The sequence below is a fragment of the Trachinotus anak genome, unplaced genomic scaffold (genome assembly GCF_046630095.1).
Source record: "Trachinotus anak isolate AG129_WGS33_773 ecotype Australia unplaced genomic scaffold, CSIRO_AGI_Tana_v1 ptg000028l, whole genome shotgun sequence".
NCBI lineage: Eukaryota > Metazoa > Chordata > Actinopteri > Carangiformes > Carangidae > Trachinotus > Trachinotus anak.
Genome location: NW_027273879.1, coordinates 17,214,731 through 17,220,611, shown reverse-complemented (window position 1 = coordinate 17,220,611; position 5,881 = coordinate 17,214,731).

Genomic DNA, 5,881 nt, shown 5'->3' with positions numbered 1-5,881 from the left:
TGAAAACACTCCTTATTTGAGCACTTTTGACAGCATTATTTCGTTTTTTTTATACTGTACTTTGTCCCTGCCATGTATCCTTTTAATGTTTGTTTTACTGTTGTTTTAATAGAAGGGTCAAGTGAGACATAACTGAATTAATACAGAGGATAATTTTAATGCAGGATGTCCATTGTATTTCCATTCTTTCTTTTTCATTTTGGGAGTAGTTTAAATGGAGCATGGGTACAAAACCAGTATTGTTATTTTCTTCTTTTGGTTTAAAATAGGCCAAACAGTAGGTTGCTTGAAATTGAATAATAGACGAGAATCTAATACTTCCTTCAAGCCATTGACTATCTGTGATTTGCATTATGTTGCATTTCAATCGCTTCGCTTTCCAGCACATCGTCATCTGTCACACTGCTACGATCAATATCTAATTGATTATTTGCCATGAATATGGCCTTAAGATTTGAAAAATTGAGCAACACAGCAATGTTTTATTAGAGCCATAGACTCTCGCTGCTCTGGCTCTCAGCTTGTGTTTTTCCGCCTGTGGCTTAGCTAAGGTACAGAAGTAAAAAAACATATTCCATATTTGGCAGCTGCCTTCGAGCTTGTGAGTTGGCGGGAAAAAAGTCTTGTGCAGCAGAGGGAGCTTTGGCAGGTAGTAAATAGAGCTTTATTCCTCATCTCTGAGCGTTCGGCCGTCGTTAAGTGGGAGGATTGAAGGAAAGATACAGGGAGGAAAGAGAAAGTTGTATTCGCTGTCACGTCATACTCAACCTTTCCTTGCCTTATTGCTTCTTGAACACCGTCCTTTTAGAGAACATTTAGAAGTGCGGGGAAGGTGCCATTCACTACGCAGCTACATATTTTCCGGTTTGTTTGCATCCTGTGAATCATAACAGTCCAAATCTCTGAATTAACAGCTGTTGAAGCATCTGATAACCGCCCGTCACCAACCAGTGCATTTACATTCAGAATGTTTCTCCTCCTCCAAATGTGACTGTTTTATACTCATCAAAAATCCCTCTTTCCTTTCTACTCTTTATGTGCCTGAACCCACAGAAGTTGTACTGATAGTTTGATTTTTTTCTTGTTTTGTTATTCTTATTGAGGTAAGTGAAGGATGTAAGATAAAAAGATGTAAAATAGCCAGGATTAACCGATTCAAAGGTGCCAGATTTTGCGCTTTCATAGGGCCTATTCTGCCGGTAGAGCCCCTGTAAAGACGAAAATTGCTCGATATCTTGAAATGTTCTAATGTTTTAGAGTTTTTAACTTGTTGTCAAACTGCTTTTTAGTGTCATTCTGTATCTAGGTGCCTAAGGGCTGAGCACTATTGATTTACGCTTGAAAGTAGACATGAGCTAATGTACTTCTGACTAGTGTGCAGTGTTGATGTGTGAGGGATGGGACACACACAGCAGGCTCCTGTACAGCACTCTTTACTGTTGTGGACTTGATGTCTCTGCGGGCTGTGCTGAGCGCTCATACGTTCTTGTTCCTTTTTTTTTTTTTTTTTTTTTTTTTTGCATGATCTGGCTTCCATTAAGCCAAGCAACTGATTTCCTGTGTTCCCTCTTATGTCAACGAGGTCTTGGCCTCCAGTCACAATCTCTCTGCAGCCTTTTTCTTCCCCATGACTCAACACGGAACAACAGGCTCAGCCTGACATGGACACAACCAGGGGCCAGTTACATAATTGTGAATTAAGACGAGTCTATGCTTTAGACTGGGCTTAAATTCCTAAATTAGACTTGTCTGATTAACACATCATAACCAACTTGTTAGAAAGCTGATTAAAAGTAGTTATGACCTACTTGCTGCTATAGCAACACATCTGAGGAGATGCCTGTTAGTAACTGAGAGATAGCTTTAGCGTTAATTAGCTATTGGACACATCAAACAGTGTCACAAGTTTTGTATTTTTCTGTTTTCCATCTGCTAGTTATCTTCTTTACCCACAACCATGGTCAGGATTTAAAAAATACTGACATCAGAGTCCAGACCAAACACAAAAACTGTAATGTTTTTAAAAATGTATCCTCTTATTTTTTGGCCTAAAAGTCTATCATTTGTCATTTTTATTATTTGTAATTTTGACCCCACGTGTCAATGTGCAATTACAATTACAGTAAACTCTTCACATTTTGAGTCAAACATACTGAGGACATGACCTCAGTGTCCTCAGGAGCCACGGCCCTGTCCTATCTGCTGTAAACCAGTCTTAATCTTTGTGTGTCAGAGCAAGTCTGACTTAAAATGAGATTCATGTCTGTCTTTATGCAGCTGGCCCCTGACTCATACTACACATATATACAATCTTACACCATCTCTGTGTTTGTGCTTTCAACCCCAGTTATCCAGGCTTCCTCTCCTCTGATCGAACTGGACGCCTGTAGAAGGCAAAGCCCGTCAGCATTACAAATGGTATATGTATTTAAAGAATCCAAAGTGGTGGGGGGGTTGGGTGGTTAATGCAACAAATGCATGCCTCTGAGGCATTCAAAGATGAGACAAGATAGGAATGGGAAATGGAAACTTGATCTCCACGGCAACTTACACATCACATAACAAGGTTTCTTTAAGTCAGGAGTGAGACATTTTACCCCGTCTGGCTTGGCTTTCCTTCATTCACTGTGGTCTGCAAATTCCTTTTTGTAGATGCTGTATTACTCACTACTATTACACCATTACTTTAGGCGGGAGTGTAGATGGTGGACTAAAGTCCTCAAACACTAATTTGGCAGCAAGCATCGCTCAACCGAGAGTAAGATGACACTACACTATTTTTGCACTGTCCATGTAACTTCTCCCTTTCAGTCTGTCTATCTTTCTTTCTCTTCCTTTCATTCTCTCTCTCCCTCCCTCCTACCCTCTCTCTCCTTGGCTCTTTCATTGTTTCTGGCTGTTGCCGTGGAGACAGACCCTCCACTCTGTCAGGGTTCTGCTTTTTGTTTGTCATGGCAACACTTGTCAGATTGCAGGTTGCCAATAGCAACCCATCCTGACCTGGTGCTATTAGTACAGCTTTGCACATACGCACACACTCTCACACACACACACACACACACACACACACACATTTTTATAATTAGTCTTTGACAGTGCTGCACCATTTCTACATAATCCTGTGCTGAGTTCTGTCGAAACCAGAGTCCTTCAGTGCTTAAAAAGAATCCATTGGAGTTGAAAGCACACTGCACATTATGGTGGTAACACACACACACACACACACACACACACACACACTAAACAACAAACAGCCGTTGCTGTGTTGCAGCACCCATGCCTGGAGAATTGACTTGGATATTAAAAACCAGCTGTCAACACTGGCATCCACGCTGTGTCCCATGCCTCCTCACTTTTCACACATACACACACACAAACACACACACACACGCACACACACATACTCAAACACACACTTATACTCCTATAATGCTCTGTCAGCTTGGATGCTTTTTCTATGCCATATTATGCTAATGATATATGAGTATGTACACTATGTGCTGCAGACTGAGAGGAGCTTCCGTCCGTTCTGAGGTTGTTGATGCTGTCGAACACCTTCTAACCCCCTGAACCCGTTCGTCCCCCTCTGTAAGCCTTTCCCCTTTGTGAAAGTGAAACTGTGTGATGGTATTCGTCTTGGTGGCTGTGGGGTTTCTGGGATGCTTGCTCACTATGGAAAAAGTGTCAAATCCCATGGATGGTGATGTAAAAAAATAAAAAGGAAAAAAAACAACAACAACAAGGACTTTAAAGAATTAAAAAATAAGAAAAAATGGAGCCTGTGTTTGTTTGTTTTTTGTTAGAAGCTTTCTATAAATCATAGAATATAGAGACAAGACATAAAAAGTCCGCAGTAGCCAGACTACACTACCTCAGTCCTCATTAGTTGATACCTAGTTTGAACCACTTACCTTTGAAGGTAATGCAGTGTAGTTTAGAGGAGTTGTAGCACGCACACAAATTGGTCTTTTAACCGAGTCTGGACTGAATATACTGGGTCATTATGGTCAGTGACCACATCATTATGGTCAGCAGCCACATCCCACATTGTCAAGGGTGATGAGAAAGCTTGATGAAAGACTGTGACACAATCATGATGTGATAACTCTGAAGCAGATAAAGAATACTGGGCCAGTAACCTTATAAACAGTACTTACATAGGTTTAAGGGCATTATGTATATATTATTTATTATGCAGTATGCTTCCAACAAACTAGGCCGACGCGTCATTCGACGACATCAAAAGTGTTAACACCTGTAACACCATCTGAACGGCCACATTCAAAGGCAGGGCAAAAATACACTAAGGTGCTTTCACAAAGTAGGGATGGGTGGGTGGGGGGGTGGATGCTGCTTTCAGCTCTTTTCCGCTGCATTCAGAGTTTATGACGGTTAAACTTTTTCAGCTTTCCACCACTTGCTTGTCATGTCACCATGGCAACAACAGAAACTACACAGGGCCACAATACAGGAGCATACTGTACTGGATCAGAGCGCCGGGAATGATGCACCTCCTCCGCAGCAGGGAACAATCATTCATGAAAACATCAATGAAAAGTATGATTGTGTTTGTGATGCCAGTGGGTAAAACTGGCTGTCTCAGTAATGCTAACCATTTGCTCTGTTTCAGATACAACCCACTCTATTTCAGCTGTGTGATGAGATTATACCAGGTATCAGACACTGCCCACACAATCTCTCTCCAGATACTCTTCTAGTCTTGTCACGATAAATTTTCCAAATGCCAGTGACACTGCACACTTTTGCAAAGTCTCTCTGTACTCAGTTGCGCACACAAAGAACGACAAAAAAGTTGTGTGTGAAGACTGAAGAGAGCTTGTGAGAGAAGTCTAAACCAGTCTATTGTCACACCTCCGCACACCTTTCCAGCTGCTGCGCAAAGCATTTTTCAATCAGAGAGTGGGTTTGAGACACTTAGACAATCCAACAAGCACTTTGTTTGAAGCATACTCAGACCTTATGTACTGTTAGGAATGAGACAATTTTGACCTGCAACAGACAACTGCATGGTCAGGGACTGTTTGTAGAGGGAGAGGGTCCTGCCTTGAACCCAAACTGACCGACGGAGACCTTTCTGTGTACAGTTTGCATGTTTCCCCAGTGTTTGAGTGTGTTTCTTTCATAGTCTAAGACGTGCAGGTTAGGTGAAAGGCTGAGTTGCACACAGATGTGAATGTATTTGTCTTTCTGTCTGTTAGCTCTGTGTAAAAATGTCCAGTGCCCCTGCCTGGGATAGTGTCCTGTCCTATGCAACCTTGTAAAGCAGCAGTTCCCAATCTTTTCCAAATCATGGCCCACTTCAAAATCTCAAAAATCTTGGTGACCCACATCGAACCTGACAACAATACGGAGGCCATTCTCATGTGTTCTCAGGGCACTTTTTATTTTGACGATGTGGATCGAGTAGTAAGAGAAACTTTTGACTGGAACTTTATATATTTGAATAATTCTAATTGATAACAGGAACCACTGCTGTGCAGGATTACCAAGTTATAAAATAGTAGAAGCACACTAATCCTTAAGGGAAAGACACTGACCCTATACAGTCTCAATGTCTACTGAAAAATGTGCACGTCTTTGTAATTGCACACAGTATGCACTAATTCTCGACCTTGTATTATATGTTTTGACACTGGGTGGCAGTGCTGTCATCCTTTTCTTGCAGCGCTCCCTGCTTCCTGTGTCCTGTTTCATGTGTGCAACAGAGAGAAACACTATGATTATCTTCCTGGAGACACTGTCTGAAAAAGTACGTCATTATCCCCATTTTTTTTGCTTGACGGCCGGCCTCTCACTCCACCTTATCAACCACACTACACAGTAAAATGAGATGATTCATATCCCTGACCATGTCCAAAAC